This window comes from Oncorhynchus mykiss, chromosome 27 (assembly GCF_057628025.1).
Source record: "Oncorhynchus mykiss isolate SJ-2025 chromosome 27, ASM5762802v1, whole genome shotgun sequence".
NCBI classification, from domain to species: Eukaryota; Metazoa; Chordata; class Actinopteri; order Salmoniformes; family Salmonidae; genus Oncorhynchus; species Oncorhynchus mykiss.
The window spans coordinates 26622379-26646218 of NC_143048.1; the positions used below are offsets into that span (position 1 = coordinate 26622379).

The 23840-nt window shown below is 43.6% G+C and overlaps 2 long non-coding RNA genes across 2 annotated transcripts in view; one reads left to right on the plus strand and one right to left on the minus strand.

The window, feature by feature from the left end:
* Positions 1 to 21278, plus strand: part of LOC149971285 (uncharacterized) — a 1017865-nt gene extending 996587 nt beyond the window's left edge. The window contains exon 4 of the long non-coding RNA XR_016492473.1: positions 21143 to 21278. This is a non-coding gene — a long non-coding RNA (uncharacterized LOC149971285). The remainder of the gene's footprint in view (positions 1 to 21142) is intronic.
* LOC149971288 (uncharacterized) overlaps positions 1 to 23840 on the minus strand; it is a 223794-nt gene that overhangs the window by 129227 nt on the left and 70727 nt on the right. The window lies entirely within an intron of this gene.

Sequence of the window (23840 nt, forward strand, 5' to 3'; positions counted from 1 at the left end):
GTAAATGTCAAAGCCAAATGTGTATATATGTGTTTAAATGAGTGAATGGGTGTATTTCCGACATGTGTGGTCTAGTCTAGCTACCACAAGGCCTTAGAATGACAGTGAGGCGCTGAGCTGAGCCTGGCTGTGCTGCCACAGAGCCGCGGCAGGGTTAATCTCTGTGTGAAAATGCTGATATGCCTTGAGACTCCACATTAGGAGGCCATCCTTCCCTGTCATCAGGGCTTTAATTGCCACGGCCAGGTGCAAACAGCATGTAATCGTGTTTGTCAGCCCTGGCATTTTATTTATAATTTCGTCTTTTTGACAAGCAATTTGGGAATAGAGATGGATTTGAAAGAGCTGGCTGGCGTGCGCTGGAGGGGTGGAGTCGGATTTAGGGGAACGGAGAAAAAGAGAAACAGAGGGAGAGAGAGAGCGAGAGAGACACAGAGAGAGAGCGAGAGAGACACAGAGAGAGAGAGAGAGAGAGAGAGTGAGAGAGAGAGTGTGTGTATGTGTGTGTGCGTGTCCCTTCATCACTCCTGCTCTGCCTTGTGATCTATGTATCTGCCCAGCCCCAGCCTTGTCCTGAGGAATCCCTGGCTCATTGAGTGCAGAAAATGACCCTCCTGTTCCTAGGCCTCGTGAATAGAAAGACCTTGCTTTGGCCCATCTGGCTATAACACTATAGGATGTGAAATTGGATCATTCCTTCACTGCTTTTTGTGGATGGCCCCTCCAGGCTTTGTTTAAAGCCCACACAGATAAAAACAACATCACATCACCCAGCCAATAATAATACACAATACATATTCAGCGACAACCATGCATTGACGGTGGATTTACAGACAGTGGTGTCACATTTCCAGCATTGAGACGAGAAGCAATTGACCATAGCTGAGGGTTTTGAATGAGGTCCCAGGTGGGAGAAGAATACCTCTGCTCCCACAATGCAGCAGAGATGGTGGCCCAGGGAGTCATGGGAGCTTAATCCTGGTCGGCTAAAACCTGCCCTCAATCCCCCTCCTATTGTCCCATTGTTGTGGCTGATAGAGTGTGTTTGGATACTCAGGTGCGCCTTCTCTTGTGGCTCACCACCCTCCTATGGCCTTTGAGTGCCTCTGACTCCCCATCACCATTTGTATTATTGTCACATTGTTTAGCATAGAGAAGAGGTCCTTTGTGCAGAGGACCAGGGGGTGTCTTCTGCTGTGCCTATAGAGAATGATGAGGGTGCTTTAGTAGCTGGAGTGCTTCCTCTGCCTTAGTATTCAAATGGAGGACACAGCCTTGGAGAGAGCAGCCTCAGAGATAGAGGGCAAGTTTAATAAATGGCTCTTTCAGAGGAAACCTGAGTTGATTTAGTTTACTCCATATGAGATGAGGAACATGTCTATGGAAACGCGACTGAGAGCTTGTGACAAAGAGAAGAAGAAAAGAAGGGAAATGTTCCTGCCATCGTGGCACTCTTCTCCGTGGCACTCTTCTCATGTCTTATGACAACCGCACAGCTTTCTCCATACAACCACTGACCTCACTGGAGGAGAAAGGAAATTCATTTCTTAAGACTGAGAAATACATAACGTCCCATACAGAACATTAGGCGTGTGTGCGTGCTTGCGTCTCTCAGGGAGAAGGCAGAGTGCTTCATTTCATTTGAAAATATACTCTTCCATCATACATCCATAAAAACTGTGGAGTATAATGACATTTTGTATTAAGTCCCCTGCTTTATCAAGTTTTCCAATGGAGACTTGAGGAGCCACCATGAATGCTCCGCATTAATGAATTGTTTAGGAAACGTTTCAGTGCACTTGGAGATAAAGTTTTAATCTGTAATATATGAAGTAATATGGTCTTTTAAATTCAATTGAGTTCTTCATTGGCTCACATGCACCGCATCCCAGACCATACCCACAATTCCTCAATTATTGATGTTGTGGTATTGGTTCATGTTGGTTATAGCCTTGTAGCTTTTTTCTCTGGGAGAGCAGAGTAGCAGTCTGCTTTCCTATGTGTAGTGATGCAGGCAGCACAGCGCCTGATGGAGCAGAAGCAGCATAGAGCAGGTAGAGCTTATCACACGGCTGACTGGAGGAGGAGGAGGAGGAGGAGGAGGAGGAGGTGAAACTGGCCATGAGACTGACTGGTTTGGCTTGCCTGGACTACTGGGAACACGATGACTACTGGGGGCATGATGCTGTGACAATGCTAAGGAGAACTTCTACTTCTTGGCTCTGCTACCCAGAGAGGTGATGCAAGCAATGCCATCTTCTATTCAAGATATTGATTGTCATCTAAAATTGTCAATCAGGCCATGCCTGAGGTTATTTTCTTGAAGACTATCGACTCATATGTGGAAGGAGTGAAGTTTTACAAAACTCTGTCTGGGAGAGGGGATACATGTACTTTTTATACAACGGGTGGGTCTAATCCTGAATGATGATTGGTTAAAACCTGCTTTCCAGCCGCTTTCCACGGGTTACATCTACGACTTTAAAATGCCTATTTACTCTGTTCCATCTGACTGCGCAATCCACTGTCTCATCAGCACAGCCAGGCAACTTTTAAACTTGATCTCCATTATAAAAGCATCTAGATATTATCTCACATTTCTTTTAGACTAACATTTTGTTTTCAACAGCAGAGATTTGAACAAACCTTGCTGTCTGTCTCTCTGACATTTGCAACATTGTTTCAATATTCAAATTCGATCACCTGCTGTCCCAGAGTAATGAACGTGTCGGGAGTCGGAACGAGACAGAGAGACATGCACCGTTTCTCAGCCATTCGAAATCATGAATCAGATGGCGCCATTGTTATGGATGTATACAAAAAACTGTAAATTGAAAAAAGGTCAAATGAAACTCTGCTAATTTGCAGTCTTTCCAGCTTCAGTTTGAAGTGATTGTGTTACTGTAGCTGTGTTGTTAGCTAGCTCCTCTGAACAACAGTGTCCTGACGAGTGAGCACATTTTCTATGCCAGGCAAAATTGCGCCTCATTAACTTATTGTTATGGATGTATCCAAACAAATGTTACTAGAAAAAAGCTTCAACAACTGCAAAGGCAGCTACTTTGCTGTTATTCTGGCTGTACTTTTTGACTTGACTATAAGTTAGCCGTAGTTGGCTAGCTAGCAAGCAAGGGATAAGAACGTTGCCATGTATCATGGCAATGGAACATTTAGAACAAACAACTAGGTCGTGTCCATAGATACAGAATAAAAATACTAAATGACTGGGCCGCGTCAATAGATACAGAATAAAAAGATTGAACGACTGGGTCATGTCTCTAGCAACGCTAGGTTTGTGTCGGGACTATATCTTGTGGAAGGATGAAATAGTATAAATTAATTAATCAAAATAAAGCTTTTAATGAAAGTATGTCAATCATTATTTGAATATGTTGGTAACCCATTGTATATAAGTGATAATGCCCTCAAAGCCTGTTTTTGGAGGATATATTGTCACGGTTTGCCGGCCCTCCGCTTAGTCTTGGGCCTAACAACACCCGTGCCAATATATCCTCCAAACACTGGCTTCTCGGGCATTATCACTTTGTCAACCTCTTCTTTACCAATCCCTCAGCTAGTTGTATTTACTAATTCTGCTCCAACATAAACTCCCATTCTGTCATAGATTGCTCAGCTATTACTTCCTATTATCTGGACCACTCTTCCTCCCCGTCAACCACCACCTATAACTTCAGAGCAATGGACCTACTTTCCTATTCCAGATGTCCCACTTCACCTTTCAGAATCTCCATCTTGGGTCAATTCAAAATGCATGTCTTCCCACTGAGGTCCTCCACCCAGGAGTCAACACTTCTAAAGCTGGTTATTGATTGGTTTCTATTGAAGTCTATCGCCTCTGGCTAGATGCAGGTATGCTATGGTGTTTTGGTTATTGCAATGATTCTTGTTCACATTCAATCAATGTTTTCTTTTGGATTCTGTCTTTCTTGCAAATGCCTTGTTTCATACACATTTCAACAATGTGTTTTACAGTACATGGCTGGCAGTCAGTTTTGATTAATGAGTAATATACAGTACATGGTCATAAAGATCCTGTCATTATTCATGTCACCTACTTTTATCATCAAGTTCTGTTCCCATTTATATTTTGATCAATGTCTCATATCTAATGTCCTGGGGTCCCAGCATATCGCAGGGCCAACATCCAACAGGCTGGCCCCTACAGAAACTTCAATCAGACCAAAGTTTTGGATGGCTCGCCCTTTCATTTCTGAAGCGTGCTAGGCTTTTAAAATATTGTTATATTCACTCAGGGTTGTGTCGCATGCAGAGCAGCATTTCTTCCCTCTCCAGACAAGGCTCCAGGATGGTTTGAGCCCCCCTGCTATGCCACACTTGTTCGTGCCAGAAAAGGCAAAAGCGATGGGTGCATTGTCCCTGTGACATCGATGGCCAACACATGAAACGCTTTTGTGTCCGAGTCTGGTCTGCCTTCTTCTCCAGCCTGACTCTTGATCAGTCCCTTCCTCCCTTCAGCCGGAGGATGTGGGAGACTGGCTGTAGTCCCATGGTGGCCAGCCTCGTCTTCATCCTGTATCCCCTTTAATCCCGGTGTTCCGCTGAGCCTACTGTTTCATTTTGTGCTGCCTTTTTAAGCCATCCATCCATGGATCTATCCTCCTCCTGTCTTCTTGTGTGCCTGGCAGCGATGACACCCACGACTTCTGTCTGGTCTGGTTCAAAGCTTCAGCCTGGAAGTCCCATAGAGGGAGGGAAGGGTCGGGGGCTTGATGTCTGTGGAGACAAACTGTTGGAGGGATTCTAATGAGACCAGTGGGAACGAAGGGGGATACTAGCGTTGCCTGCTATAGAGGAGGGGACAAAACAAGGTCTATAACAGAATGAGAAGTCGTCACGTCAGAGAAAATAAAAGTGGAGGGAAGGAAGGACTGGGAAGATAGATGGATGGTTGGATGGATGGACAGAGGAATGCATGCAGAGCCTCAAGAGGCTTCAGGCAAGAACAGACAGGATTTGGGAAAACAAAACCCCACTGTGATTGAGATGAGTGGTGAGAAAACAATCAGCCAAAGACTGAGGCTGTAAGTAAATAGCATCACAGGCATCAGCACGCCTTTGTTCTCCCCTTACCTGGGACCCAACTGGATGCATACCTGAGAGTAGAAGAGCTAGTGTCTACTACCCTGTGGCAAGCAGCAGGACATATCTCCACTCACAACACCAATAGAGAGAGTGATGAAGATGTGTCTAGCGACTTCTACATGGTTACATTACACTATGATTCTGTTGTCAGAAATGTCTGATCATGCAAACTTCTTTAACGATATATTTCCCAATCAGATAATTGTGTGTCTTTTTAACCCTGATCATTACAAAGATAAGTATTGTTATAGTGTTATATATATTACTATGTGACATGATAGTACTGTATACTGAGTATACCAAACATTAGGAACACCTTCCTAATACAAATATTGTTATAGTGTTGTAGGTGAGAATATAGCACTTGATTACTATGTGACATGACATTAGCCTCCTGAGACATTCAGCCTCCTGAGGTTGAAGAGGCACTGTTGCATCTTCTTTACCATCTGTCTATTCACTCAGAAATAGTTTGGGTGGACAATTTCAGTTTGTCAGTGATGTGTATGCCGAGGAACATGAAGCTTTCCACCTTCGCCACTGCGGTCCCTTCGATATGGATAGGGCGGTGCTCCCTCTGCTGTTTCCTGAAGTCCACGATCAGATCCTGTGTTTTGTTGACATTGAGAGGGAGGTTATTTTCCTGGCACCACACTCCCAGGGCCCTCACCTCCTCCCTGTAGGCTGTCTCGTCTTTTGTGGTAATCAGGCCTACTACTTGATGATTGAGTAGGAGGCGTGCGTGACCACGCAGTCATGGGTGAACAGGGAGTACAGGAGAGAGGCTGAGCATGCACCCTTGAGGGGGCCTTGTGTTGAGGATCAGTGAAGTGGAGGGGTTGTTGAATACCGTCAGGAAGTCCAGGATCCAGTTGCACAGGGCGTGGTTCAGACCCAGGGCCCCAAGCTTAATGCAGAGCTTGGAGGGTACTATGGTGTTGAATGCCTTGGTAGCTGGCCGCGTCATTAGCACTGTGTTATCCTCAAAGTGGGCGAAAAAGGTGTTTAGCTTATCTGGAAGCAAGACGTTGGTGTCCGCTATGTGGCTGGTTTTCCCTGTGTAGTCCGTGATTGTCTGTAGACCCTGCCACATATGTCTCATGTCTGAGCTGTTGAATTGTGACTCCACTTTGTCTCTGTACTGACATTTTGCCTGTTTGATTGCCTTACGGAGGGAATAACTACACTGTTTTGTATTCAACCATATTAACAGTCACCTTGCCATGGTTAGGTGCAGTGGTTCACACTTTCAGGTTTGTGCGAATGCTGCCATCTATCCACAATTTCTGGTTTGGGTAGGTTTTAATAGTCACAGTGGGTACAACATTTCCTATACATTTCCTGAAAAACTCAGACACCGTATCCGTGTATTCATCAGTATTATTCTCAGAGGCTACCCGGAACATATCCCAGTCCGCATGATCTAAACAATCTTGAACCATGGATTCCGATTGGTCAGACCAGCTTTGAATAGTCCGTTGAATAACACGGGTACTTCCTGGAAGGACCAAAATGTAGTCGTGATCAGATTTTCCGAAGAGAGGGTAGGGGAGGACCTTGTAGGCATTTCTCAGAGCAAGTGCTACAGTCAATGTATAGAACTTCAGTATTTTTTTCCTCAGATTAGCTTTGTTGAAATCCCTGGCTACAATAAATGCGGCCTCAGGATGTTTGGTTTCCAGTTTGGATAGAGTCCAGTGTAGTTCTTTAAGGGCCGTCGTGGTATCGGCATGAGGGGGGATATAAACTGCTGTAACTATAACCAAAGAGAATTCTCTTGAGAGGTAATACGGACGGAATTTGATTGTGAGGTATTCAAGGTCGGGTGAACAAAAGGACTTGAGTTTCTGTATGTTATCACAATGTCACGTTCGTTAGAATAACTGATCTGGGTTCCACATCTTTTTATTTCTAGGTGAAACTCACAGCAAAACACAAACAATAAATCTCAAAACAAAACATGAAGCTAACAATAGTGCTAACAGGCAACTATACATAGTCAAGATCCCACAAAGCACAAAGGGGAAATGGCTGCCTAAATATGATCCCCAATTAGAGACAACGATAAACAACTGCCTCTGATTGGGAACCATATCTGGCCAACATAATCACCTAGATGACCCACCCAAGTCACCCCCCGACTTAACCAACATAAAAAATAAAAAGCTCTCTATGGTCAGGGCGTGACACACAATCACACCATGAGAAGATAATCATAAAAAATACACCCTGCCTTCTTATTCTTATTCCTGAGAGAGATCGTATTCCTGTCTGCGTGATGAACTGAGCACCAAACTGGCTGTACGGACTCAGAGAGTATATCCATAGAGAGCCATGTTTCCGTGAAACAGAGCATGTTACAATCCCTGATGTCTCTATGGAAGGAAATCCTCACCCTGAGCTCGTCAACTGTATTATCCAAAGAATGAACATCAGCGAATAATATACTCGGAAGCGGTGGGTGGTGTGCGTGCCTCTTGAGTCGAACTAGGAGTCCACTCCAAATACCTCTTCTGGTGGTGTTTTGGATCAGCCGGTGGGTGGTGTTTTGCCGGTGTTTTTTTGTATCAGCCTCTGGAATCAGTTCAATTGTCCTGGGGGGGTACGAACAAAGAACCCAATTCAGGAAAGTTGTATTCAAATCAATACAACAAGCGTAGACTTTACCATGAAATGCTTACTTACAAGCCCTTAACCAACAGTGCAGTTCAAGAAGAAGAAAATATTTACCAAGTAGGCTAAAATAAAAAGTCATAATAAAGAATAACAATAACGAGGCAATATACAGAGGGCACCAGTACTGAGTCAGTGTGTAGGGGTACAGGATAGTTGAGGTAATCTTTACATGTAGGTGGGGGCGATGTGACTATGCATAGGTATCAAACAAACAGCGAGTAGCAGCAGTGTACAAGGGGGGTCAGTCAATGTAAATTGTCTCGTGGTGATTTTAATGAATTGTTTAGTAGTCTAATGGCTTGGGGGTAGAAGCTGTTGAGGAACATTATGGTCCTCAAAAGGCTCCTCAACAGGTACCGCTCACTGTGTGGTAGCAGAGAAAACAGTCTATAACTTGGGTGACTGGAGTCTGACAATTTAATGGGCTTTCCTCTGACACTGCCTATTATGTAGGTCCTGGATGGCAGGAAGCTTGGCCCCAGTGATGTACTGGGCCGTTCGCATTACCCTCTGGAGCACCTTACAGTCAGATGCCGAGCAGTTGCCATACCAGACAGTGATGCAACCGGTCAGGATGCTCTCTATGGTGCAGCTGAATAACCTTTTGAGGATCTGGGGACCCCATGCCAAATCTTTTCAGTCTCTAGAGGGGGAAAAGGTTTTGTCGTGCCCTCTTCACAACTGTCTTAGTATGTTTGGACCGTGATAGTTCGTTGGTGATGTAGACACCAAGGAACTTGAAACTCTCGACCCGCTCCACTACAGCGCCTTTACCTGTAGTCCACGATCAGCTCCTTTGGCTTGCTCACATTGAAGGAGAGAGGTTGTTGTCCTGGCACCACACTGCCAGTTCTCTGACCTCCAGTATTCCTGGTCATAATGCTGGTATTGGGGGTGGCAGGTAGCCTAGTGGTTAGAGCGTTGGTCTAGTAACTGAAAGGTTGCAAGATCGAATCCCCGAGCTGACAACATAAAAATCTGTCGTTCTGCCCCTGAGCACCGTTCCAAATCAAATACAATTTATTTGTACACATGGTTAGCAGATGTTAATGCGAGTGTAGCGAAATGCTTGTGCTTCTAGTTCTGACAATGCAGTAATAACCAACGAATAATCTAACCTAACAATTCCAAACTACTACCATAAAGATATATGAATGAGTGATGGTACAGAACGGCATAGGCAAGATGCAGTAGATGGTATCGAGTACAGTATATACATATGAGATGAGTAATGTAGGGTGTGTAAACAAAGTGGCATAGTTTAAAGTGGCTAGTGATACATGTATTACATAAAGATGCAGGAGATGATATTTTTTATTTATTTTATTTTACCTTTATTTAACCAGGCAAGTCAGTTAAGAACAAATTCTTATTTTCAATGACGGCCTGGGAACAGTGGGTTAACTGCCTGTTCAGGGGCAGAACGACAGATTTGTACCTTGTCAGCTCGGGGGTTTGAACTCGCAACCTTCCGGTTACTAGTCCAACGCTCTAACCACTAGGCTACCCTGCCGCCCCAATATAGAGTACAGTATATACATATGAGATAAGTAATGTAAGGTATGTAAACATTATATTAAGTAGCATTGTTTAAAGTGGCTAGTGATATAAAGTGGCTAGTGATATTTTTTATTTTACATACATTTCCATCAATTCCCAATATTAAAGTGGCTGGAGTTGAGTCAGTGTGTTGGCAGCAGCCACTCAATGTTAGTGGTGTCTGTTTAACAGTCTGATGGCCTTGAGATAGAAGCTGTTTTTCAGTCTCTCGGTCCCTGCATTGATGCACCTGTACTGACCTCGCCTTCTGGATGATAGCGGGGTGAACAGGCAGTGGCTCGGGTGGTTGTTGTCCTTGATGATCTTTATGGCCTATCTGTGACATCGGGTGGTGTAGGTGTCCTGGAGGGCAGGTAGTTTGCGCCCGGTGATGCGTTGTGCAGACCTCACTACCCTCTGGAGAGCCTTACAGTTGTGGGCGGAGCAGTTGCCGTACCAGACGGTGATACAGCCCGACAGGATGCTCTCGATTGTGCATCTGTAGAAGTTTGTGAGTGCTTTTGGTGACAAGCCGAATTTCTTCAGCCTCCTGAGGTTGAAGAGGCGCTGCTGCGCCTTCTTCACAATGCTGTCTGTGTGGGTGGACCAATTCAGTTTGTCTGTGATGTGTACGCCGAGAAACTTAAAACTTACCCTCTCCACTACTGTCCCATCGATGTGGATAGGGGGGTGCTTCCTCTGCTGTTTCCTGAAGTCCACAATCATCTCCTTTGTTTTTTTGACGTTGAGTGTGAGGTTATTTTCCTGACACCACACTCCGAGGGCCCTCACCTCCTCCCTGTAGGCCGTTTCGTCGTTGTTGGTAATCAAGCCTACCACTGTAGTGTTGTCCACAAACTTGATGATTGAGTTGGAGGCGTTCATGGCCACGCAGTCGTGGGTGAACAGGGAGTACAGGAGAGGGCTCAGAACGTACCCTTGACCCCAGTACCCAGTTGCACAGGGCGGGGTCGAGCCCCAGGGTCTCGAGCTTGATGACGAGTTTGGAGGGTACTATGGTGTTAAATGCTGAGCTGTAGTCGATGAACAGCATTCTCACATACAGTGCCTTGCGAAAGTATTCGGCCCCCTTGAACTTTGCGACCTTTTGCCACATTTCAGGCTTCAAACATAAAGATATAAAACTGTATTTTTTTGTGAAGAATCAACAACAAGTGGGACACAATCATGAAGTGGAATGACATTTATTGGATGTTTCAAACTTTTTTAACAAATCAAAAACTGAAAGATTGGGCGTGCAAAATTATTCAGCCCCTTTACTTTCAGTGCAGCAAACTCTCTCCAGAAGTTCAGTGAGGATCTCTGAATGATCCAATGTTGACCTAAATGACTAATGATGATAAATACAATCCACCTGTGTGTAATCAAGTCTCCGTATAAATGCACCTGCACTGTGATAGTCTCAGAGGTCCGTTAAAAGCGCAGAGAGCATCATGAAGAACAAGGAACACACCAGGCAGGTCCGAGATACTGTTGTGAAGAAGTTTAAAGCCGGATTTGGATACAAAAAGATTTCCCAAGCTTTAAACATCCCAAGGAGCACTGTGCAAGCGATAATATTGAAATGGAAGGAGTATCAGACCACTGCAAATCTACCAAGACCTGGCCGTCCCTCTAAACTTTCAGCTCATACAAGGAGAAGACTGATCAGAGATGCAGCCAAGAGGCCCATGATCACTCTGGATGAACTGCAGAGATCTACAGCTGAGGTGGGAGACTCTGTCCATAGGACAACAATCAGTCGTATATTGCACAAATCTGGCCTTTATGGAAGAGTGGCAAGAAGAAAGCCATTTCTTAAAGATATCCATAAAAAGTGTCGTTTAAAGTTTGCCACAAGACACCTGGGAGACACCAAACATGTGGAAGAAGATGCTCTGGTCAGATGAAACCAAAATTGAACTTTTTGGCAACAATGCAAGACGTTATGTTTGGCGTAAAAGCAACACAGCTCATCACCCTGAACACACCATCCCCACTGTCAAACATGGTGGTGGCAGCATCATGGTTTGGGCCTGCTTTTCTTCAGCAGGGACAGGGAAGATGGTTAAAATTGATGGGAAGATGGATGGAGCCAAATACAGGACCATTCTGGAAGAAAACCTGATGGAGTCTGCAAAAGACCTGAGACTGGGACGGAGATTTGTCTTCCAACAAGACAATGATCCAAAACATAAAGCAAAATCTACAATGGAATGGTTCAAAAATAAACATATCCAGGTGTTAGAATGGCCAAGTCAAAGTCCAGACCTGAATCCAATCGAGAATCTGTGGAAAGAACTGAAAACTGCTGTTCACAAATGCTCTCCATCCAACCTCACTGAGCTCAAGCTGTTTTGCAAGGAGGAATGGGAAAAAATTTCAGTCTCTCGATGTGCAAAACTGATAGAGACATACCCCAAGCGACTTACAGCTGTAATCGCAGCAAAAGGTGGCGCTACAAAGTATTAACTTAAGGGGGCTGAATAATTTTGCACGCCCAATTTTTCAGTTTTTGATTTGTTAAAAAAGTTTGAAATATCCAATAAATGTTGTGCCACTTCATGATTGTGTCCCACTTGTTGTTGATTCTTCACAAAAAAATACACTTTTATATCTTTATGTTTGAAACCTGAAATGTGGCAAAAGGTCGCAAAGTTCAAGGGGGCCGAATACTTTCGCAAGGCACTGTAGGTATTCCTCTTGTCCAGATGGGTTAGGGCAGTGTGCAGTGTGGTTGAGATAGGCCATCATTCAAAATAAGAATTTCCTCTTAACTGACTTGCCAATCTTGCTCTGATATCCTAAAGTTCTTTCCGGTTATATGTATTAAAAATGTAAAAAATTGGGCTAATAATGTAAATAACAACACACACAAAAAAAATACTGCAAAGTTGCAGAAGAGCTAGAAGCACAGTTGCCCTATCTTTCGGTGCCATTTTGTTCATGTGTGGGTTTATATGTTAATACTTTGACTGAATCATGTTGTTTTGTTGATCTGTGTCTTTTCCCACTATTTACGTGCATTTTACCTGCAGTGTGCTGTAATCCCAAGGCCAAGAGATTATGGTTTTGATCTGAGAGTGAATTAATTAAGCTCTCGCCACATTTGCAATCGATAAACACTAAAGCTATTGGCAGGATTTCTACCTCCATCCACCTCCTATTGTCAAAACGTCCTCCCAAGCTCTGAGCTCAAGCTGACTGTAGGCAGTCAGAAAAAAATGACCATTATTGGCATGTCTGTATCGACTTACACTAAGCAAGAGGACTGGAGGGATCAGGAGCAACAATGCAGGGTTCTTCAGAATCAGAGATGGATTTATGTCATGATTGTCAATAATCTGTTCTCCTGCTCCCTCAGTCAGAGACTGCAGTCAGTGAAGCCCAATTTGTATTTCTGTTTTTGTAACTGTCAGATAGATGGACGTGTGTCCATGTCTGCAGCAGACCAGTCAATGAGGCATTGATTAAGAGAGCCAGGCCTTAGTCTGAGATGCCTAAGTGATGGATGGGCCTCATCTTTAACAGGAATAGGATATCAAATATAATGCAAAGCAATTAAAATACAAAATGCATTATCTGAAACTTTGGTTATAGCACAATCTACCATATGGAATAAACTCTTTGATTCAAAGAATTATCCTAATTTGTTAATGAATGACGCGTGGCATGAACACTGGCTGTGAGTAGCAGAGACACACAACACTTAATGATTCGCTATTATTCTCTTTCATTATCAGCCAGGTATTGAAACGCTGTCAATTAACTACATATCATATTTTCACTAATTAATGGCCTCTACTTTATAGGACTGATACTATATGTGAAATTAATGTGAAATTAAATTCATAATATAAAAAAATATGACTAAACAGTGCTCAAAATTGCCTTCTAAAGGCCGTCCCTGGCAGACGAAGTGAGACGGTTTACAAAGTCATGTTTGTTCAGGTTTTGTTTAGAATGTGTTTTTGTGTGTTTGCTTTGATGTGGAGTTTATCAAGTCAGCAAGGAATGAAATTGCAATTAAGCCAATTGGTACGGCATCAGCTCAAAGCCTTGGCTTGTTAATTCAACACTGGGTTAGCCGGAAACACTCCAACTCTCATTATTTTAGTCCTTTGTTTATAATGGGGCAGTTTTGTGTTTGTGAAAAATTAGCTAATAATTTGTTGGGCAGCTGCTATCTCCAGCACTATTGTATCAGTTGTGTTTGTGTGGCTGGTAGTGCTGGCTGGACTCTCAGAGATTAATCAGGCCAACACACAGTCCACAGTGTGGCCTCAGGTTCTCTACTGGGACTCATTGCATTTTACAGATACCATACTTTCTCCATCACTGAGAAACCATTACACACAGGCTTAATTTAGTCCTTAGATTGATGAACAGGAGTGATGCTCATTGTCTAGTATTGTTGTGTCATTATCATAGATCAATATTATTAGTTGTTGGCCACAATCTGTGTAGTGCTCATTTGTAGACTCATTGCAAGAGAGATGTTATTTCAATGGACCTGCAGTAGCACCTCAGCCATGTGTCTTCCATTACATTCTCCCATGGGCATAGTGATTTGATAAGATCTTAACATGTCACCCCCATCCATCCATCCCCTCCTCCCTGTTCACAGTGAGGGCCTGAATGTAGATTAAAGCTACTGTACAATGAGCAGCAGTCGAATGGGAAGAACCCGGGCTTCCATGTGATGGAATGGGCTTTAAATGATATAACCTGATGGATTAAGTCCCTCTATTCCTCTTATCGCCCTCAGCCGTGCACATTAGAGTAAGTGCCTTGATCATCCATGTGCGAACCCACTGGGGAAGGTGAAATACGGTGGGCATATTCCTAGCAACACATGAAACTCCATTTCACGGCCGGCTAACCTGATTGAAAGTAATAGGGGGGCTGGGACGTGATGAAGTGACATACCCAATAACTTTCATTACGTGTCTGTAACCTTGTCCCATCCCGCTAATTAATTTTCCTCTGGCAGTCATATGCCGTCGGTGTGGTGTGCTGCCTCGGTGTGGTGCCTGGGAATAAACAAATAACTTTGGTCATAGCTGTCTTGGTGGGGTTTTATTGGTGGGACGATTTAGGACCAATATCTGTTTGCTTTGGAGAAGGGGATTTGTCTATGGTCTCTGCCTCCTCACCCTTACATAAAACCTGTCCCTCCTCCTGATGACTAGGGTGGCTCTGTCCCAGTTCACTGTGATAGCCTAGCCATAAAACCAGCTCCTCTTCAATGTCTTAGTTTCCCCCAGGATGTAAATACTGTACGCTATAACTTTTTAATCAATGGTCTTGTTTTCTTTAAGATACTGTGTGTTTGAGCGTCCAAGTTTCAATGAAAGAATTGGATGAATGAATAATACATCACAAGAAAATATCCTACGATAACCTAACAGAAAGTAACGTGTTTTCTACCAGCACTTGGCTTTATGGTCATGTTAAGATTTCCACTGGTAAGTCCAGTACCACAGAATAGGAAGGTTGTGCTCCATTGCGCTGTTGAATCTTACCTCGACTGCTTGGAGTATATTATAGCTTTATTGTATTTCCCATGTTATTGTAGTTTTTTCTGCCAAACCACAATTCAATTGGAGACCGTTACTCTTTCCACAGCCCAACTCTCTCCAGCCTGGTGATCCATGAAAACACAGATATGGAGGACAGGATATGAGCACCACCTAGTGGTGGCTTCCCAGAGAGGACAGATTCTCTGCTCAAACAGGATTAGTGTTGGTAAATGCAATTCTGCCAAACAGATTTATTCACAATAGACACGAAACAAACGGCTTGTTGCAAATCCCCTGGCAGCTCACCAGCTCCTCAGAGGTCAGAGAGCTGTATGTCTGACGCAGTGACACCATTTCAAAGGTCCCGGGAGGGTCTGTTTGTGATGAAAGTCTGACAGACATTCTTGATAGTAACAGTAAGACGAATGCATGTCTCCATTTCATTTGGCTCTTTCAGTTTGGGTTGCTTCTTAAAGTGGAAATCTACTGTTGCTGCATCAATTTTTGGTACTTGCCTCATGAGCTAGAGTGACTTCAGAAAGTATTCATACCCCTTGACTTATTCCACATATTTTAGCAGGACAATGACACAAAACACAAGGCCAAATCTACACTGGAGTGGCTTACCCAGAAGACAATGAATGTTCCTGAGTGGCCGAGTTACAGTTTAGAACTAAATCTATTTGAAAATATATGGCAAGACCTAGGTGTGGAAAGCCCAGAAAGACTCACAGCTGTAATCGCTGCCAAAAGTGCTTCTTCAAAGTATTGCCTCAAGGGTGTGAATACGTATGTACATTTGATATTTCTGTATCTCATGTTCAATAAATCTGCAAACATTTCTAAAAACATATTTTCACTTTGTATTGTGTGTAGATCAGTGAGACATAAAATCTATTTAATCCATTTTGAATTCAGGCAGTAACACAATAAAATGTTGTTGTGTTACTGCCTGATTATTAAACTTATTGCCATAGATTTTCAAACATTTCTAAAAACCTGTTTTCGCTTTGTCATTATGGGTTATTGTATGTAGATTGATGAGCAAAACATTTAATTTAATCCATTTTAGAAGAAGGCTGTGAAGTAACAAAATGTGGAAAAAGTCAAGTGGTCTGAACACTTTATGTGTGAGATGGCAAAGAAAGCAGTATTCCATTAAATTCTATCATTGTTGCTTTGGGTTCTTTGATCAAATTACCTCAAGTATATTACCAGATCAGAAATGCCTCAGGGGTGTGAATAATGTTGTCATTATGCTTTTTACAGGTCTAATGTATTATTTCTTCTTATTAGAAAGATAACTGTCATTAACAAAGGTTTATGGTTCCTATAATGTGTCTGTCATCATTGACAAAGTCAGAGTGAGGAAGGACTGTTTTCTCCCCCTTTCTCTGCAAACACTCCATTCCTCCTCCTTTTATCTGTTGTGTTTTCATGTTAACGCTCAAAAAGATCTTCCTTTGTCACATACTGTAGAATATCTTTGAATGAGAGCATTCCCTTAATGACAGCATTGCCTTTATGGAGCTGTGGCTCCCCTGTTTCCTCTCGTTCCACTGATATCAGATTATATTGTGAATGAGTTCATTGCCTTTCTCTGCGAGTGCCCTCGCTACCCCTTCCCGGACAGTGTCTAAACTATAGACAGCAGAGGAAAGAACAGACACCTCCCCTATGGGGCTTTGTTTGGCTTTTGGTTTCTGTGTGCCTCTGAGACAGTTGCTAAAACACACTGGTGAAAAATAAATGTCCTAGATTTGGAGGGAAGGGGGCTGAAAATGACTGAGCCAGATTAAAGTGTATGTTTGACAAAAGCATTCTGCTTCTCACAGCAGATGGAAATCCAGTCATGATATAGACTCATAAATCCCTTCTATCCTCTACCCTGGTCCCAGACTAAGTGCCCAGCATCCCCAAGGGTAGTGGGCCTCTGTCTGTCAGTGAGCTGTGCCCCTCTCTCCCTTTAATAATCAGGCTTTAATTAGGTAGGGGAGTCAGTGTGCCTCTTCATCACGCTCAGCCCCATGGTCCCGGCCAAATCACTGGGCTTTGTCCGCTATGAGGTCCCTGCCAAGGGGGAGGGAAGGAGGACGGATGGGGGGGCAGAGGGGCTGTCCGGGGCCCGTAAACACATGGTCATCTTTGCGTAAGCCTGTCCTCAATATGAATGGCTATCAATGATCTATCGAAGAGAGTGGCCTGAAACACAGAAACAGGTGCAAGCTAGGGGAATGCAAAGAGCTGAAGCTAATTATTATGGCTTCAAGGGGATTTCAGGACCCTGGACAGCTCCTTTTAGAGCCATTGGTGATTAATGATAATACAGTAGGTCATTTTGGTTACACTAAACATATCATTGGCAGTTGGGGATGATGGAAATGGGGTTTTAAGGTCTTTACCTTACTTATAACGGTCCAGCTGGACAGGCAAGCTGAACATGAAGCTGTTACTTATGCAGCTATTGTCTACGTTGTTGGTTGATTAGTGATCATTGCAATTCAGGCCATATTCTTTCTTTCTCTCTCTCTCTCTTTCTTATTATTTCTATCCTTCCTCCTCTCCATCTCACTGGCTGGTATTTTGTCTCAGAGCAACAATAAATGTAAGCACGCTCCAGGCTAGAGGGAAGGTCAACAGTGGTGTGTCCAGAACATTTTGAATGGTGCGGCCAAGGTGGGGCACAGATCAAGTTTAGAGGGGCCAAAAGATTTATGATTTTCGATGCAGGGTGGATTTGTCTATATAATTATGATGGTTCAATGCTTGAAATGCTTCAGCTTAGGTATGATACATTTCCCTGTTCAAATAATTCATAAATCATTTCCAAAAATCTTGTTACAGTGTTCGCATTCAAGGTCAGCATTTTAGATAAGGGTATTAGCATACAAGCAGTAAATTAACTTGAAAGTGCCATCCAGACTGCAAATTGCACTGTGACATTTGGGGCTGGGAGGTAACAATATGTAATTTAACTGTAAAAATGTATTATTACCTTTTAATGTGTCAGGAACACAACCAATCACTTCAAAAAGCAGGTTACCTGCGCACACAGGGTAGCCAATCAGATTTCAAGGGCGGCAGTGTACACCCCCTGCACACGCCACTGAAGGTCAGAGAGAGCCAGCAGTGGATCATGTACCATTGTACTGCTGCTTTGTTCACATTTCCCATTCAGGTGTTGGAAGCTGACCCTTCTCATTTCTCCGTCTCAAAGGTCAAATCCTTTCAGAGGGAAAGCCGCATAATAACACATAAGAATCCATAATAGTCTCATATCCGGAGAGAAGAACATAGACCCTATTGGAGTTTTATTGTATTACTAGCCAGGAGAAAAGTCTAACAAAGGACGGAGGGGAAACTGATGAGACGAGATCGTGTGACAAACGGCGAGTGTGAGAGGCCAGCGATACAAAGACACCCCATGTCAAAAGCGAGATCATTATTCTGCCTAGGTCTGTGAACATTGTAGGAGAGGCAGAGGACTGGAGACTGAAGTCAAAAGCTCCCAGTGTAAATGCCTGTAAATCAGCTGCATGTTTGTCGCTTCAAAGGGGATGTGAGTGTTTTACATTTCACATCCGAGGAGACCTTTGGATGGTTGGTGTCGGAGGCTTTTGTCTCCTCTTCATTATTATGGTGTGGGTTGGCTGAGCTTCGGCGGCGTGCTGGAGGTGGACTGGGAGTTAGCGGGCTGCCTGCTGGATGCCTGCTTCTCTGAACGCTGTGCTAATTGAATCCACTAAACATACTATCAGGGTGCCTAATGAGACAGAGCGGAAGTGAGGTTGGGGGCCTTTCGACATCCCCCAACCCCTACCACCTCTCTTCCCCCATCCCTCACCCACCTGGGGGCGGCAGGTAGCGTTGGGCCAGTAACCGAAAGGTTGCTAGATCAAATCCCCGAGCTGACAAGGTAAATATCTGTCGTTCTGCCCCTGAACAAGGCAGTTAACCCACTGTTCCTAGGCCGAATTTGTTCTTAACTGACTTGCTACTTAAATAAAGGTTAAATTCTCTACTAGTCCAATGCCCTGACCTGCAAGCAGTGCATGGGGAAAAAGCTTTGCTTGGCTCTGACTCAGATGCGTCTGCATGGGGCTTGTGAAGAGGAGCACAGTCAAAGGCCTGGCTCACAACAACCACCTGGAGCTCATCTGGGAGATCACAGCTCACATGGGCTATGGACAGGCCACTGCATGCTGCTGGAGAGGCTGAGGTGTGGAATCATTGTAGAATCAGAACAGAACAGCCCTGTCAGAAGTGTTGGTACCAGGCATTCGTTTTAATACCAGCATCTACAGCAGTGGCAGTCATCACCATAATCAACATCAAAATCATTGTCAGTATCACTAGCAGTAACTACTAAAGGAGTGGCACATTTAAATTGTTCACAACAAAAGTCTAAACTGATTATAAGAAAAATCTATGTCAGATGATTTATGTGTATATGCGTAAGTAGCACAAACATTATTTGTGGAGCTTTATTTTGTGTTTCCCTAGTGAGCCCACACAACATGTAAAGCAGGCAGACCAAGCATGATGTCAGCGATCCAGCGACCGACACAAAGGAAGTGTCACGTAAAGTGTTCCTAAAATAAGAGAAACTAAACTAATTACGCTCTGTTGTTGTTTATATGCCGTTTGTGCCTCCATGTTTTATTCATCAGGACGCCAGGCGGCTATGCCATTTATTTTTTCCCTCTGTTAAATCTCATTTCAAACGGGACCGTTGAGCCATGGAACCGCATTCCGAATCCCAATGAATGTGTTTCTCCACGGTGAAGGAAAAAAATCTTTGTGAGAGTGAAGCTTCGGCATGGCAAATACATTGAGAGGGCTTTCTAAATGTTACCTGACAATCACTGCCACATAGCAAGCAAGCCCAGCTGAGGCCATGGGCCAAAAAAACAGAAAGAGATGACTTGTTTTGGTACCAAGACACCCGGTTCAGATTGTCAGCTCTGACCCTTTTGCATCCAGAGCACTAATTGCTCAAAACACTTTGATGTTTGTTGTTATTCTGAGCAGGATGCTCAACCATCTTGACAGGACAACCTTTAAGACAAGTTGAGTTCCCATTACAGAAAAATACAGGAAAGGCAGAGTATTAATTGGCTAAGTCAATCTTCTATAGACACTGGATGGCTTCCCTCTGGTCCTCAAATTATCTAATAGGCTGTGCTTAATTATCGAGTGATGCAATCAATGCTCAAAAACTACCTGTAGGATCTCTCCCAGTGGAGAGATCCTATCATATTTCCTGCAGACTGTGATATGTGTATGGTATGCACCAACTTCCCTCTGGGAATGATCAGAGTCGCTAGGGAATGTCTACCTGTTCGAGCAGCACCACATCAACACCCACCATAAGCTATAGTAAAGGTTACACATGAATGCTGGTAGTGTACATTCTGACAATAAAAACTAAGGAAAAAGGCAATGTGAGGCATTTATCCTACAGGTCTACAGATGAGAAGGTCAAACACACTATATACATGCTGACAATAAACCAAACACACTCTCTCCAGGGCTCAGAGCTCATATGAAACCTTTCTAGTTTCCTCCACTGGGTTTTCATTAAGCATATCTGAGCAGCCATCTGGCTGACTTTTAGTAGAAGGATCTGCTCTGAGCCCAACACCTGATACTCTGCTGCTGGGATGAGAAAGAGAGAGAGAGAGATGCTCTCCCTCCCTTGTCTCCTTTCACTCAGTAGGAGAGGATGTACTGAGAATAAGAAGTAAAGCAGAGAGCAGTGGGGCTTTTGAGTACATGTGCCCCAGGGAGGATAGTGTAAAGCGCCCATTGTCTTCTTTCCATCAGGAGCTACTTCTGGGGTAAACCTAGCCAAGCATTTTCTCTCTGCAAATCCCACTTTGAAGACAGGCAAAGCAAAGCCTCTATTGTGGGCGTTGAGTGGAGTTGTACCTCAGCACAATAAATCCCCCACTCAATGCTGTGGGTGTGTACCAGGCTTTGGTCTACACATGATCCATTTTCTTATTTCCATTTGGCATGACAAACCGACAGGCTAGATGCATAATGACAGTTTCACCTTGGATACGCCTGCCTACTTTGTGGTGATTGGCAAGGCTCTGTGACCAATATAATTTAAGGCTTTACTTAGCATTCCTTCATTCCCAGCAGAAATGTGTGCACAAGGGGACAGTGTAAAACTAAAGTGCACCTTTCTCGCCACAGGATCCAAAGGGGAAATAACAAGCTTGATTCAACCCAAATTATCATCATGATGAAAACCTCTAATTGTTTCCCTGCAGGTGTACTCTGCTGGAGAGCGGAGGGGAAGAGAAGTTAATCATGGGAAGCATTGGAGCTGGAGAATGGAGGATTAGAAGGGGTCCTGACTCCTGAAACATAAAGCATTGAGAAGGATTTCATCTGATCAGAGAGAGCACTTAATTAAGCCTGGGGCAATGTAGTAATGGTCTTTACCCCAGAACTGTCAGCGGTCTCTTCACTCATACCCCTCTGATCACTTAGAGAAGCACAATCAGATCCATGGACACACACGAGACACACTAACACACCATCTGAACCCATCTCTTGGGAGAGAGTAAAATGCTGCGCTATGAGCAACAAGCCTTGAGAAAAGAGTGGGGTGATGCAAAGTATCCACACACCTGCTTATGAAATGGCTTTTGTTACCTAATGGCTTGCCAATGTATACCAAATTATACCACCGTTATTGAACTTGTACTTAGTTTGTCTGCTTTCATTAATTAGGTGGATTTAACAAAAACCATTCAAAGTGTGGTTTACTATTGCCAGGATCCATGATTTAGTATTTATTTCAAACACACTCAGCGATGCTAATTGGAACATAAAAGGTTTCATCAAAATATCTTTCTTGGAACACATGAAATATATATTTTTCTCAATGTTCGCTTGTGTTCCCCTCCAAGCAGATAAAAAACATGGTGACCTAATTGCAACGGTAGTAAAGGGGAGTATTTATATGAATGTGTAGTTCTCCTCGCTGCCTAAGGACTATGAATATTGTGCTGCAAAATTGACTGTTTCTGTGTATCTCAAAGTTCTCATTAAAGATCTTCACATTGCCTATTTTCTCTTTTTCTTATCTCTTGAACAAATAAGATTTTCGCAGAACATACCCCAGGCTGATCCCCCCCCCCCCCCCCCCCCCCCTCTCCACCCATTGGCTTTGTGACTTTGCTCGTACGAAATGATAATGATGTTAATTTATCAAGCAAGCCAAATAAGAGGAACACAGCTGGTATGTACTATAGTAGTTATTTCATGAACTAATTGAATGACAACAGAAAGTTTCCCCTCAGCTCTGTGGTAACTTCTGGTCCCTGAAATCGTACAATTCCATTTTGCCCAGACCTCTTCAACTTCCATTTACAATCAATACAATGACTGGTTTTCAGTCTTCCTTTTTCTGTGTCCCTCTCATTCATACCATCACTTAGAGCTGTAAGCCTTTGTCAATGTGTCTGTTTTTACACTGTGCTGTATATTTGTGTGAGTGACTGCGATCATCATTATCCCACCCCCCCTTCCCTATTTCTCCCCCCTCTCCCTCACCATTCCACACCCACAGTCTAATGTCAGAGCTGATGGCTCCAAAATTGATTATGGTCGGTGTCAATCAACCATTGGGAGGAAAGAAGGGAACCCGTCGCATAATTGCCCTGAAATCTTCGGCGTGATAAATATTAATGTGTGTACTCTTCTCAGAGCTCGCTGTGAGGGGTAAAGTGGCTGTGCACATGTAGACAAACAGGCACACTCCAAATGTCAAGAGGACTCAAGGCCCACTTCTAGACATGAGTTAGCAGTACAAGCCGAAACCACACACACACACACACACACACACACACACACACACACACACACACACACACACACACACACACACACACACACACACACACACACACACACACACACAGTGTCCTGTTCTGCTGGCCTCAAGGGCATCCATATTGAGTCTGGTTGTCTTCTCCCCCATAACCCTTGGAGAGAGGATCAAACAATCTCCTTCTGTCTGTTGACAAGCCAGCATGGCTGGGTACCATCTGATTCTCACACCAACACCAGGCAGAGAAACAAGGCTACCAGATTTTTCATACAAACAGTAGCTGGTAGAAATGATCAGTAACTGGGTGAATATGCACAAAAGCCATATCACTGGTATGGTATTGAATGTGGCCTTTGGACTCCAGGATGCTGTTCTACTTAAGCCATGTGGAGTACCTCGATACAGCCCTCAGCCGTGGTATATTGGCCATATACTGTACCACCAACCCCCGAGGTGCCTTATTGCTATTATAATTTGGTTACCAACATAATTAGAACAGTAGAAATAAATGTTTTGTCATACCCGTGGTATACAGTCTGATATAACACGGTCAGCCAATCAGCATTCAGGGCTCGAACTACCCAGTTAATAATGTACAGTTTATCTGAAGGTGTTATAGCGGTTATTGTCTTAGGACTTGCTGTACAAATTGAGACAGACAGGCTTTCTCAATGGCTGTAATACAATATTGGTTGAATACAAATTGCATGGCTTGTGGTTGGAAAATATCTGTGAGAGATTATTTAAATGCAATTTTCACCTTAGACACCAAATACAGGTACTACAAATCATAGTACTTCCTGTATAGAATAAAATACATGTGCTCATGTGCTTCAGGGGGACAAAAAAAAAGAAATAACAGAAGAAAGCAGAGCATACACTGAGTTTACAAAACATTAGTAACACTTGCACTCCTTTTAACCTCAGAACAGCCTCAATTCGTCGGGGCATGGACTACACAAGGTTTCGAAAGAGTTCCACAGGGATGCTGGCCCATGCTGGTTCCAATGCTTCCCACAGTTGTGTCAAGCTGGCTGGGTGTCCTTTGGCTGGTGGACCATTATTGATACACACGGGAAACTGTTGAGCATAAAAAATCCAGCAGCTTTGCAGTTCTTAACACACTAAAA